The 15,313-nt window shown below is 35.4% G+C and overlaps 1 non-coding gene and 1 pseudogene across 1 annotated transcript; one reads left to right on the top strand and one right to left on the bottom strand.

Moving 5' to 3' along the window:
* The first annotated feature begins 5,088 nt into the window (after positions 1–5,088).
* On the top strand, positions 5,089–5,207 carry LOC112471130 (annotated as a pseudogene).
* Positions 5,208–14,545: 9,338 nt separating this feature from the next.
* LOC112471058 lies at positions 14,546–14,664 on the bottom strand. The gene has a single exon (XR_003043210.1). It is a non-coding gene; the product is annotated as a 5S ribosomal RNA (ribosomal RNA).
* Positions 14,665–15,313: the final 649 nt, after the last annotated feature.

The raw sequence follows: 15,313 nt of genomic DNA, 5'->3' as shown, positions 1-15,313 counted from the left end.
ACCTAAGGACCATGCAGGCACCTAGATAGTCATTTCACTGACTCATTATAATGGTTGTTAAAATTCTTTTGTCATGAGTCTTAAATAGATACCTAGTTGTACTTGCCATAGTCTTACATGTGTCCTTTGTTTCTTGGGAAGGTCTGATGATTTCTGCTTTACTAGAGGGATGCAGCAAAATCTCCCCACCCAATTTTTCTTTCTTCTTTTCATTTTCTTTGCAAGATATCCTGCATCTGCCAATTCTATAATTGCACTTTTGGGCCCATCCATCAAAATAAAGAAAAGAATAAACAAAAACGTGAAAAAAGAGTAAAGACTACTATACGGGGTATTGATCATTTTAGTAATAATTTTAGTAATAATGGTTAGAATGAACTATTGAAATATAATGGCATTCTTGGGAAAATTCAATAAATGCATGCATGTAGAATGACTACTGCTGGTCTTGACATGTACTAGATATGAGTAGCTATCGTCCTTCCTTCAAATGGACTTTATTTCTTTACTTATAATATTTCTATAATTTTTCGCAGTATCAACACTGGTTCCTCATTGTCTCCAAATCTAGGTGCTTGCCAGGGAATGGGCCTATACCTTCAATTATCTGTTTTCCTCCTCCATTCATTATTCACTCAGTAGTGATTTCTTGGCCACCAACCATGTGACAGGCACTGTTCTAGGTGCATGCCCCAGATTATGCCTAGAGCAGGACTTTAAACATTGAATGATAAATTTATATTGCTGACCTATAGGTTCATGTTTCGGATAGTGTAACACTCTACCCTTATATGATTTATGGTTTTGACTCAGCCCTACCTAGGTCAACAAAACACACAGTGCAGACCCAGCTTCCTTAGCACATTGGGTTCAGTTGAAAGATCATAGTATTTTGACTTAAATTACAGATTCCTTCTATCTGTTTTTCTCTAAAACTCCCCTACTGGTAGAGAATTCCCAATTCTCTCTTTCTCAACAAGATGTTCAGACTGGAAAAATCAGAGTCAAGATGAGTATGATTCCATGAGTCAAGGTGTAGATTCATTCTCCAAAATGATTTTTGCACCTGTAACTCCCACTTCTATTCCAGTTGCCCTCACCAGAGTTTAAGGCGGGCTTAAACCATCTCAGGGTTAGCCCAGAATTACCTTCTTTTGCTTCTAGAACAACTGAGTGATTGATGAAGACTTTCAGTTTGGAAAGCTGATCCAAGAGACGATGCAACTTCTAACATCAACAACCCAAAGAAAAATCATGGAATTAAAAATTATAACCTTTAGAATCCCCAGGAAGCCTAAGTGGAAACATTTCCATTAGAAAATTATTCACCACTTGGCTATGAAACCAACTGTATTTTTAGAGAGCTCTGGCCATGTTCAATTTGGAATCCAGAATCTTTCACCCTAACTCCAGCACCACTTTGAACCTGTAGCTATCTAACATCAACATACAAATTTTCACTATATATTCTAAGACAAGAGCAAGGTGCCTCCTCTGATTGCTTTAGAGGAGCATTTAAAGCCAAACAACAATGGAGAGGTGAAGTAATAGGACTGGTCACTGCAAGAGGAGGTATCAATTGGAAGTGAGATTGAAGTGGAGATGCCTGAAACAAGACCCTGTTGGCACTTGGGCCAAGGATATTAAGGACACTAGAGATGTTGTGGTTGCTTCTGCATATGGAAGGGACTTTATACAAGATACCCTGGCTTCTGCTGATATACACCAGTTTCCCTAATCAGAAGCACCATCATGGTCCAGTGTGACAGACTGCCCTTATTATGCAGCATATTCATTATAAGCCTTTTTACCGGATCTCAGCCATCCCCATGGGCTGTCCTCCCATACATTTTCAGTTTCCCAATGGTTCTATGAGTAAGATTCCATTCTTATTCCCCTTTCCCTCCTCTCCATAGTCTGGCTACCTAGAGAAGCCTGAGTCAGGACCTTGTGAGGACAGCTAAGGCCAGGAACAATTTAATGTATCCTAACAGGGGTGAGGAATGATCTGGCAGCATACTGATTGTGCTAAGAAAAGTAGGTCCATACTACCCAAAGCAATCTATAGATTTGACAAAATCCACATCAAAATTCTAATGGCATTTTTCACAGAACTAGAACAAATAATCCTAAAATTTATATGGAACCACAAAAGGCCCTGAATAGCCACAGCAATCTTGAGAAAGAAGAACAAAGTTGGAGGTATCACGCTACCTGAAACCAAACTGTACTACAAGGTTATAGTAATCAAAACATCATGGTAAAGCAGACACATAGATTAATGGAACAGAACAGAGAGCCCAGAAATAAGCCCACACCTATATGATCAATTAATCTCTGAGGAAGGAGGCAAGAATATACAATGGGGTAAAGATCGTCTATTCAATAAATGGTATTGGGAAAACTGGACCGTACCCGTGAAAAATGAAACCAGACCATCTTCTTACGTCATATACAAAAATAAACTCAAAATGGATTAAAGAATTAAATGTAAGACCTGAGACCATAAAACTCCTAGAAGAAAACATAGGCAGTAAACTCTCTGACATAGCTCATAGTAATACTTTTTTTGATATATCTCCTCTGGCAAGGAAAAAGAAAGAAAAAATAAACAAATGGGACTACATCAAATTAAGTTTTTGTAGAGCAAAGAAAATCATCAACTGAACAAGAAGACAATCTACTGAATGGGAGAAGATAGTCACCAACGATACATTCGATAAGGGATTAACACCCAAAATCTATAAGGAACACATATAACTAAACACCAAAAAAAAAAATACACCCCAAAAATCCAATTAAAAAATGAACAGAGAACCTGAATAGACATTTCTCCAAAGAGGACATATAGATGGCCAATAGACATATAAAAAGATGCTCAACATCACTAATCATCAGAGAAATGCAAATTTAAACCACAATGAGTTATCATTTACATCTGTCAGAATGGCCATTACCCATAAATCAACAAACAAGTGTTGGTGAAGATGTGGAGGAAAGCGGTCTTTCATGCACTGTTGGTGGGATTGTAAATTGGTGCAGCCACTATGAAAAACAATGGAGGTTATTCAAAAAATTGAAAATAGAACTACTTTATGACCTAGCAGTTTCACTTCTGGGTATGTATCTGAAGAAATCCAAAACACTAATTCAAAAATATATAAGCACCCCTATGTTCATTGCAGCATTATTTACAATAGCCAAGATATGGAAACAACCTAAGTGCCCATCAGTAGATGCTTGGATAAAGAAGAGGTGGAACATACATACAATAGAATATTACTCGGCCACAAAAAAAAGAATGAAATCTTACATTTGTGACAAAATGGATGGACCTGGAAGGTATTATGGCAAGTGAAATAAGTCAGACTGAGAAAGACAAACATCATATGATCTCATTTACATGAGGAACCAAAAGAACAAGAGAAACAAATAAATAAATGATTCAGGGAATAAGCTGATGGTTGCCAGATGGGAGGGGTGTTGGGGAGCTGGGTGGAAAAGTTGAAAAGATTAAGAAGTACAGACTGGTAGTTACAAAATAATCATGAGGACATAAAGTAAAACATAGAGAATATAGTCAATAATATAGTAATATCAATTTATAGTGTCGGGTAGGTACTGGACTGAAGGAAATCACTTCATAAATTATGTGGATGTCTGACCATGTTATGTTGTATACCTGAAACTAATATAAAATATTGAATGTCAACGATAATTTAAAAATCAAAAATGGGGGAAAAGGTGAAGGAGAATAAGAGGTTCAAACATCCAGGCATAAAACAAATAAGTCATGGGGATGTGGTGTACAGCATAGGGAATATAGTCAATAACATTGTGATAGCATTGTACAGTGTCAAATGACTTACAATAGTGATCACTTCTTTAGGTATATAAATGTTGAAAGACTATGGTTTGCACCTGAAATTAATATAATATTGTATGTTAGCTATATTTTAATAAAAATCTTTTTTAAAATGCCCCAAGCATCACGAGAAAAATTAGAAGTTGAGGGTCTAAAAATTGATACCCTTAAATTGTCAATGTATATGTCTTGGGAAAACTTTGTAACCAGTATCTCAGTTTGAATACTAATAATATATATTTTGAGAACTTATATTTATTGAGATGACTGCATGAACAACATGTTCTCAAATTTTTATTTGAACATTTACCATGTGGTGGCACTGGTCTAGCAGCTCAAGACACAGCTATGAGCAGGATCAAGGTGTCAGGACTATGTGTACATTATGGTGGTTGTGACTGCCCATAAATAAGTAAAGAATAATTCCAAAGGAGAGTAAAGAAATATGCAAAATAATTTCAAAGAACTTAAGTGATAGGAAGAAAATAATACAAATTTGAGCAAGGAATGGTTGCAGGACCAAGAGTCTTTCTAAAAAGATGGTATTTGAGGCAAAGATATGGAGAAAGAGTACTCTAGGCTGAGGCAGACTGATGGCCGAGGAAGGTCTTTATGGTGAAGAAATGCCTCTGTGAAGAGTTGATATGTTACCTGTGTGATGAGCTGTCAGCCACACCAAGAAATGGAGAAGAGCAATTTAGGTTGAGATACACTTGGAAGAAGATGATCAGTTTGTCCCAGTTTGCTAAAGACTTTCTTGATTTTGGTACTGTAATTCCCATGATCTAGAAAGACCCTCAGTCCCAGCAAACTTGGATGATTTGTCCAATGGTCTAAAATCTATTGGAATTTGAGGTCTACTGAAGGGTCAGTAGTCTGATAGCCAATGTCCAAACTACAGCCATGGTCACTGGCAGCTTGATCTAAACAAAAATATAAAAATTAAGGTAATAAACCTTCTTAATTCTGGGACATTTAGACATCTGATACTGTGGTTCTCAGTAGCATCCCAGCCTTAGCCCAACATGGTAATAATTAATTAACCTTATAGTTAATAACTGCTTCTCTGTGATATCAGAGAGCAAACTTGCTGACCCGTCAGTTACCATACAAATAGCACTCACATGCATATAGCCACACAAAACACAGAACCTTACACATAACTAGCATTCATGGACAAAATGAAGATCTGGAGAGCCATGCTATGAAATCATCATAGTTGGATCTATGGCCATGCCACCCTGAACAAGCCCAATCCCGTCTGATCTCAGAAGCTAAGCAGGGTCGGGCCTGGTTAGTACTTGGATGGGAGACCATCTAGGAATACCAGGTGCTGTAAGCATAAAAAATAAAAAATTAGGGATTGTAAGCTGACAACTTCCTTGCAATCTGTGAGGTCAACCAAGGGTTGCCTCATCTAAAAAAAGAAAAAGAAAAAGAAATCATCATAGTTGGAAGTTGGACTTTTGAATGGAAAGAGCATTGGAAAGATAAGTAGAATTTGTGATGCAGCTTTTAATTTTGTATAATGTGCTCTCAAGATAAGTCCTACTTTCATCTCTATCTAGTTAAATCAGTGTTTGTGCTGAATGAGGTAGTTTCTAACTTTAATTGTGTTAGTTCCTAGATGAAGCCTTAAACAAAATCTGACCTCATGATACAGATAGGCATTTAAAGTCAGAGCTTACAATAAATGGTGGGGATGGGGAAAGGAGGACTTATCTCAAACTTTTTATGTGCCTTCATAGATTCTTCCATACATGATTCTGGCAGTTCCATACCGAGGCTTTTTTCTTCTTCTTCTTCTTTTTTTCCCCCATGTAAAAATATACAAACACACAAATGTTCACTTTTGACCAAATGTTAGACCATACATTTTAATACGTGTGAGAGAAGACAGTTCAAGAATTTAAGCCCAATAAAGAGAATCTTTATATCTTCTAAACACTTCTCTTTGCATATCTCTAATTGTAAGATAACTCTCTTGACTCTTGTCTTGGCAGTAGTATTATGTCCATCTTCATGTTATCCAATCCCCTAAAGAATTGACCCAGTGAAATAAAATCAGTAGAATTGGCTCCCGGGATATTATTCTCAATTGTTATCTTGAGGGTCCCGCATCCAGGAGGAAACATTAATTAGCTGTCATCATTGCTCTTAGAAGGATAGTACACAGCCAATGTAGAAATTTTCATCATGGGAGTCGTGGTCTCAGCAAATGTTTCTTCTTCATCTTCGTCAATTGTTATTTGATCATTTAACCTAGACACGGGAGAACTAGGAAACACATCCTGAGTATTAAAATCGACAATAAAATCTTCTGTAGGGAATGGGAGTATTGGCCTTCGAGTGTGTTCATCGAATTTTATGGGAGTACAACAATTAAGCTTGTTCATACAGAGAATTTTGTACCTTTCGGTATGTAAACATTGTTTTCTGCAGTATCCCACATTATTCTTCCAGCATCTTGTATTTCCCCAGCCAGCTGCAAAGAATATAAGTAGGTCGTGTTAAATTCTAGCAAACATGATAAAGTGTATATTTAAAATTGTGATATATGCCACCGAAGAAATTGATGGGGGGGAGGGGAAAGAGAGAGAGGAAAGAGGAGGAGGAAGAAGAGACAAAGCGGGTAGACATACTAAGAGCTGATTCTTAAGTCAAGGCAAGAAAGATAAAAGGAGCCCTCAAGGTATACAGGAGGCAAAGATTATTTCAGGAAAGGACGAGCAAATGTTCAGTCCAAGTGTTGAGAAACTGCATAGTGTCTTTAAGGTATCTAGAGAAGGCTGATGAGTCTAAAGCGTAGTGTACAAAGAGCAAAGGAACATGCTATGAAATGAGCTTGAAGTAACAATGCCATCTCTCAGTCACTTTAGGCCATTATTAAACATTTTTATTTCTTTCAAAATATAACATGAGCTAATTTACTTTATTTTCTAGATGGTTAGTTATGATGTATGTGAAAATTAGACTAGGAAAAAGAAAGAATAGAATCAGGGACACATATTAGAGGATTTGGCCAGGTAAGACATAATCGTGGCTGCACTGGGGCTGTGAGAGTTGTGGAAAGAAGAGGACAGATTTAAGTCCTCAATTGTTTGGATATAAAGTCAGAGGAAGATGGAGAAATCAAAGTGCACCACTGTATTTCTGAACTGAGTTAGAGTAGATTAGTGATACTTGCCATGGACAGAGTAGTAAACTGAGGAAAAAACAAGATTTGAAGGGAAGAGAAGAAGGTAGGGTCAAGTATATGCTTTGGGGCATATAACATAACAGAATGCCACGAGGCAGTGGGATATACCTGTAGGATCTCAGTAGACAAGTTTAGACTCTAGGTGTAAATTTTGGAATCATTGCTTATGTACAGTATTTAAAACTGTAATGATAGATAAAATATAGTGAGTTGGAATAACATGAGGAAAAAAAAGAGGCCACAATTAAATTCTGGTGTGTGTCAGGAAGAAAAGACTCAAAAGGAACAACGAGATAAATTAGAGCAAAATAGGAGAATGAAATTAGAGGAGATTAGATTAGTTTCCCAAAAAGCAGACCTTGAGGAAAAATTGAGTATAATAATTGAATTGAGAAGTGTTCTCCACCACTCAAAATCAGTTTGGAATGGGAAACTTGGGGAAGTAAGAAAGCCAAAAAGAGGTAAGTTATGCAGTTGGTTACCACTGGGATTGACTAAAGTACAACCCCAAAGGGAGCTCTGGCAGTCAACATATGAAACAAGTCTCAGAGTGATCTTTCTTGAGGGTTAAAGGAGCTGGAGTATTTATCCACCATCCTACAAGCCAGTAGTTGATAGGTTATCCCAGAGTGAGCTGATAATTCTGTCATTTCTGGATTGCCCTGTATATGGGGGTATTTCACAAATAATCAACCAAACTGTGAGGATACTGCCAGTTACAGCTCAAAATGGCATGCATGAAAATGGCCAATATCAAAAGGATGCAAGGAAAGTGGTCTCAGACATGTCTAGATTATGCAAATGAGGAAAATGTCTTAAAAGAATGGGTCAACATTTATAGGACAAAACTGCTGTGAGGTTGAGTGAGATAAGGGCAGAAGTGTCCATTGCATTTAACTCAATGAGTGTCACTGGTAACCTTGCAAGAGTAGTTCTATGAGGAAAAGAAACAAAAGTGAAGTTGGTTGAAATGTCAATGAGGAAAAAATAGTGCCTGTAGACAAAACTCTTAAGAAGGTTAGCTCTGAGGAAGAGCAGAGAAATAGAGAAGTTCTTGAAGGAAAATATGGGATCAAGGGAGAGTTTTTCACGTTTGTTTTTAGAATGGGAAATAGCAGAGCATGTTCACAAACAAATAAGAGGAAACAAATAGAAAGGAAGAAATTGATGTACAACAGGGAAATGAAACAACAGAAGGGCATAATCCTGGATAAGGTGACAAGGATCAAAATCACTATATGGCAGATTGACTAAGATGGAGAAGACACCTCCTCATCTATGTCAAGAAAGAAAGAGAAGATGGGTGCAAGGGACTACTAGTGTGAATGTTGGCAGTAGTAAAAAGAAAAAGTTCTATTTGAATTTTTTAAATCATGAAGTGGAGGGTAAAGTCATAAGCTGGGAGGAAGAGTTACACAGAAGAATGGAGCAGGAGAATGAAAGTGAAAGGAAGGTCAATAAAAAATAGCTGTCTAGGAAAGAGAGGAGATGAGCTCACAAGAGAAATATATTAAGATTTCTCGATAGCACAATAATTCATTTCAGGGGGTGCATATTTGAATCTAAAGTGAAACTCATCTGGTCTATTATATGATCATTTATCAAGCAAACCACATGACCATCTTTCTCAGTGAATTACCTGAGAAGTACCAAGGTGAGTGTGTTCTAAACAAAGAAAGTAGCTAGAACAAAGTTTCTATGTTGAAGGAAGCCTGGTATATATGAGGAAGAGCAAGTAATTCTCAAAAAAATCTTGTTTTGGATTTAATTTGATATGTATGAAAAGTACCTTTCATGGGTTGACATATATAGAGCTTACGATAACTTGGCTCCTATAGCCTCCTCGGGACGTGTTGATTTTATTCCACTTCTCCAATGATTCATTCTCTTATTTTACTAGCCCCAAGTTAGTTGGCTCATAATAGAATTTTCTGTAAGTTTCAAATGTAGACATCCTACTTCTTTCATCCAAAACAAAATCTAGCATTGCTTCTTCATTCTTCACTTCTACAGATTATTTCTTAATTTTTCTTTTCCTCCAGGGTACCCATACTTGAAACCTGGGGCCTCTCAGCTCTTTTCATCCCTTCCTAAACTCTTTAAATCATATTCCTCTGTCCATTTTTCTTCGAAATTGTTTCTCACTTGCATTACTCTCTATTTCTTTTTAACTATTACCTCCAAAGTAAAATTTAGGGAACAGCCCCTTGTTCAACCCAGTAATGAGCCCCTAACTATGGTAGACTCTATTCTAGGACCTTGAGGTATATTTGTGAACTAAACAGACAAAATCTCATGGAGATTACTTTCTTGCAGGGCAAGACAGACAATAAAAAAGAAGTAAATTATCTTGTATGCGAGAAGGTGATAAGTGGTTTGTAGAAACAAGAGAATAGATTTAAGCAGAATCTATTTGGAATGTCACAGGCACAGACTGCCATTTCTTAAACAGCAGTTAGCTTAGGTCTTGAAAAAAAGGTGGCAATTAAACAATGACTTGAAGGAGGAAGAGGAATTAGCCACATCGATATCTGAGGCAAATGCATTTCAAGCAAAGGAAACAAACAAAATGCCCTGGGTTGATCAAGGCTGGTGTGTTTGAGGAAGAGCATTGAGCTTAGTATGATAATAGGAGATAAGGTGAGAGAGGTCATTAGGGCTAGATCATGGAGGGCCAGGTGGCCACTGTAAGGACCCAGGTTATAGTTCTGAGTGAAGAGGGGGCCATTGCAGAGTTGTGAGCAGAAGAGGTACACGGACTACAGGAGGAAAGAGTAGAAGGACAGAGACCTGTGAGGAAGCTACAGCAGTAACGGGTAAGAGGTCATAGTGACTTGAATTAGTGGTAGCAATGGATATGGTGAAATTGGTTAGTTCTGGATATAATTTGCAGGGAGATGCAACAGACTTCCTGATAGCTATGGATATCACAGCTAAAAATATCAAAGATACTTCCAAGAATATAGCTTAAGCAATACAATGATGGCAATTGGGAGTAATCTATAACAATGTATTTTTTTAGAATAGTCTGGAATCATTATGTGTTTAGGACTTGTGACTTCCATCATCAATATCTCAAAATCAAAAAACTAAAAAATATAAATAACAACTGTATTATTTCAGGCACATAAGCCATCTAGCCAAAACATTATCCCACATGAATCCTCTCTAAAACATACAAGATATAGAATTAGACAGTATCAACTTCAAGATAGCTATTGACAGCAGTCCATTGATGGACAGCTTGGCTTGGTAAAAAGCTTATTTACAGAGACATCAAATGCTATCTCACTCAAAAACACACAAAAATAAACTTAAATACATCAAATAGTTAAATTTCAAAACAGAATCTATAAGGGAAAATCTATATATCAATAGGTATAAAAACTACACCCCCCAAATAAAAGAGAAGAATAGTCAGAACCAGACAACTTGTAGAAAAATTAAAATACACGATAAATATATATTTAAAGTTTGACTTCTCCATAGTCAAAGGAATAGAAAATTTTATACATTTAGATATTTTTCTTCATTTAAAAAATTTGCAATATTCAGAAATTGAAAATACACTAAGCAGACAGGAATAAGGTGCATATCTAAGAATTTTATGTTAAATGTTCATGTCTAAGAACAGTTATATAGAATCTACTTGTTATAAAGCATAAATACACTTGTTAGCAAAGCATTAAGGACCTAAATATACAATTATAAAATAATACAAATAATTTATAGACATTCATTCCATAAAATTTTATGCTATTGAAAATTCGGTTTTTGAAAAATATTTAATATGTGGGAAAATACTAAAGATATGATAGAAAATTTTAAAGTAGGCTACACATTTTTATTCACAGGGTACCCAAGACATGTGAGGAAGAGCAACAGAGCAAAATCTTATTTTTACTTCTTTACTACTTCCAAACTTTCTAAAATTTTAGCAAATAGTTCATAATCAGAATTGAGGGCAGGTATTAACACTTTACCTCACTTACTAAATCAACATATCTCCATGTGAATCAAGATATAGGATCATAGGCATATTTATGTTTATTTCACGGAAGTGAATACCTTTCTAAGGAAAATATAACATGTCTAAATTTTTAATTAGTTTTCTTAGCATATAAAGAACTTTTAAAAATCAATAAGAAAGCATTCAGAAATCCAATGGAATAGATGTTCAAACTCATTTATAATTGAAATGTGACAAATTTAAACAAAAATGAGATATTTTCACACATCAAATGAAATAGTTGAAAAAATGTGATAAAAATGTAATGATAAGTACATGGGAAGCTGACACTCACATGCTCGTGATAAGAGTGAAAATTACTATAGCCCATTTGGTGAGTTGTTTGACAATCTTGTGTGTGTGTGTGCGTGTGTGTGTGTGTGTGTGTGTGTGTATAATTATGAAAGGAAAGACATTTATTTACAAATATTTCCTACTGAATTGTTTCTGATAATTAGACTGCTGTTCCAGCAGTAGCGGATGAATTAAATTAAGTAAAAAAAAAAATTCCCAAAGTATCCTACAATAGATTATTGGATAAAGAAGCTGTGGTACATATATACAATGGAATATTACTCAGCCATAAGAAGAGTTGAAATACTGCCATTTGTGACAACATGGATGGACCTTGAGATAATCATGCTAAGCGAAATAAGCCAGACAGAAAAAGTTGAAAATCACATGATATCACTTATATGTGGGATATAAACCTAAAAGCAGCAAATGAACAGGACAAACAAACAAAGACTCATGGTCATGGACAACAGACTAGTGGTTACCAGATGGTAGGGGGAAGAGGGGAGGGGGATGTAGACAGGTAAAGGGGGCCAAATATGTGGTGACAGAAAGAAATCTAACTATGGGAGGTGAACACACAGTGTAAATATATACATGCTTTACTGTTAAAGTGTACAGCTGAAATTTACTGGATTTTGTTAACCAATGTCACCATAAAAAAAGTTCACCCACATACCACCCTTAAATTCTATGAATGCATTAATAATAATGAAGTTGGCTTATATATTGATAAGTCTTTAAGACATAGCACTAGTATATTGCAAAAGAATCCACATGGTTCATTTACGCAGGATTTAGAAAAAATCTAGGCAATATCATACATATATATTATATAATATATATTATGATATATATATACATATGTATATCAGCTTGGTAAAAAGTTTTTTTACAAAACCATCAGATGCTGTCTCACTTGAAAACGTATATATATATATATATTTGTATCTGCTAAGATATACAAGTAATTGGTAAGAATGACTGATTCAGAGATTCTGAAAGAGAAGATTGAAAAACTACTATTCTAGGATAGGAGAGTACTTTTCCCTAAACTCATATAAACCTTACAATACTTGATACTTTTTAACAATTCCAAGTATATTTCTCAATAAAAATGTATAATTTTGAAAAGTATTATTATTAAAAAGAGAGAATAAGCTCATTCATTTGGATTAATATCAGAAGCTCCCCATTGGTTACTCATCTTTTTACTCTACCTTAACTTATCCCTCCTTCTAACTTAAACTTATGTTTCTCTTTCTCATGACAGCTCTGCAGAATCTACAAACAGTATGATAAACTTGTTCACCATATCTCAGAACATAAAAATGAGGGCCTCCCTTGAAGGTACTGACACGACGAAAGAGAATTCAAGATGGTGCTAAGAGTTGAACTAATAGGACACAACAATGAAATAGATACAACAATTAAATAACTAAAACAGAAGTGAAGTGAGTCTTAGTTAACACTGGTTAGTTATATAAAGAGACAGAGAGAGCTGCTCAGAAGATTAAAGAAACTCTTGCCTTTGGAGAAATGTCTCAGAAGACACCCAGCTTGCTGGGTGCCTCTAACATATTCTTAGAGTAAGGACATGGAGCTGCCATAAAACAGCATTTTTACTGCTCTTTATGGGCCCAAGTCTTTTCTTGTGGACCCTCTGTTCCCTTTATGATACATGGGAGCTCAATAACTCATCCTAGTGCCAGCATCCCAATATTCCAGGATTCCCTTACCTTTGGTCACTAGAGTTAGTAACCCACATATAATGAAGGTCGGCATCAGGAGATTCATGGCTTCAGAGATAGAGAAAGCTCTGTATCCTGAGGAATCCAGGACACTTTGCACAGCTAGGTCTCTAAGTGGTCACCTTTACTGGCCTATCAAGAGTGATAAATCAGAGAGGGGAGAATGCTATGCCATTCAGAACATCAGACTATTACTTGCACCATTGAGTGTGCATGACAAAATAATGCTCTGTTCTAGAAACTACAAGAGGAAACTGAGGCCTTATAAAATTTGTTATAATTCTGAGGAAGTGTAGGGTCTGATGGAAAGAAACAATTCCCAAAGGATGACCTCCTTAACCCTATATGGGGCCTCTCTGATTGCAGCACCATATCTATACAATGATAGCAGAATGCTATGTAAATATCCCATTTGTTTCAGACCGATAGCTCATGACATTTAGTAGAGTATCCTCCTTTCCATTTGAGTAATTGACCAAATCCACTTTGTATTAATTTTTATATAAAGTATAAAGTTTAGTTTTAGGTGGATTTTTTTAAACTGTGGATATCTAATTTCTGCAGTAGCAATTTGCTGAAAGTACTATTCTTCCATGGAATTGCTTTGGCACGTTTGTCAAAAATTTCTTGGCTAACTTGCTTCTCTATTCTGTTCCATTGGTCATGTGCCTACTCTGCTGTCAACACAACACAAGATAATACAATACAAGACACTCTTGATTACTGTAGTTATATAATATGCCTTGAGGTAATGTAGTGATTCCTCCTGCTGTATTCTTTAAAAAAAAATTGCTGTAGCTATATCAGTTCCTTTGCCTTTCAATAAAAATTTTAGGATAGTCTTGTGTATTTCTATATAAGATTTCACTGGGATTATAATAGCAATTGAGTTAAATCTACATGTTAGTTTGGGGAGAAATGACTTTTTACTATATTGAATCTTTCAATCCATGAACATGTGTGTCTATCACTTCACTTATATCTTTTTAAAATTTCTTTCATTAGCATTTTGTAGTTTTTAGAAAATAAAACCTAAAGTGTTTTTCCAAATTTATACATAAGTATTTTAACTTATGAGTGATTTCTATTTTATACTTTTAATTTCAATATCCCTATACTCTTACTAGTATGCAGCAATGTAATTCGTTTTGATCTATGGCTTGGACTTTGCTTAACTTACTTTTTAGTTCTAGAAGGTTTTTTGTAAATTCTTTGGTCTTTTTTATGTGGACTATCATGTCAGCTTCAAATGGGTACAATTTTTTTCCTTCTTTTCCAGCCCATATGCCTTTTATTTCCTTTTCTTATGTATGGGTAATATTTTCTGAATATGTTAAATAAGAGTGGTGAGAGTGAATTCCTTGCATTTTTTAAAATTTTTTAAAAAAATTTTATTCTTTTTTATTTTATTATTATTATTTTTTTTATGCCTACAGCACCTGGTCTTCCTAAGTGGTCTCCCATCCAAGTACTAACCAGGCCCGACCCTGCTTAGCTTCTGAGATCAGATGGGATCGGGCGTGTTCAGGGTGGCATGGCCACAGTCTTTGCATATTTTGATCTTAGATATATTCATTCTCTTACTATTTAGTATGAATTTAGGTGTAGATACGTAGTAGATGGTTTTTTATCAAGTTAAGAAAGTTTCAAAAAAGAAAAAAAAGTTGAGAAAGTTTCTCTCAATTCTCAGTTTTCTGAGTTTTTATTATGAATGCATATGGAACTTATTCAAATGTTATTTATGAGTATTTATAATATGCTCATGTGATTTTTCCCTTAGCCTGTTAATTTGGTGGTAATATTGCTTATTTTCAAATGTTTAACTGCCTTTCAACCTGCAGCAAATCCCATGTGGTCATTTTGATTCTTTTCATTTATCGACTGTTTCCATCCGCTAAGAATTTTAATAAAAATTTTAGTTGAAATAATGTTAGATTCATATGTAGTTGTAAGAAATAACTTAGAGCAATCCTGTGTAGTCTTTGTCTTATGTTTCTCAATGGTAAATAAAATCTTGCAAATCTATATTACACTATTAACAACCAGGATATTAATACTGATACATCCTACCAATCTTATTCTAATTCCCCAGTTTTTCTGGTTATTATTTGTGTATGCATGTGTGTATTGCGATAGTGCATGTGTATGTCAGTCCATAAAATTTTATCCCACGTGTAAGTTCGTGTATCCACCAT

Source organism: Pteropus alecto, unplaced genomic scaffold (genome assembly GCF_000325575.1).
Source record: "Pteropus alecto unplaced genomic scaffold, ASM32557v1 scaffold45, whole genome shotgun sequence".
Lineage (NCBI taxonomy): Eukaryota > Metazoa > Chordata > Mammalia > Chiroptera > Pteropodidae > Pteropus > Pteropus alecto.
The sequence above is the reverse complement of the archived record's forward strand: the minus strand, read 5'-3'. Positions and strand labels throughout refer to the sequence as shown.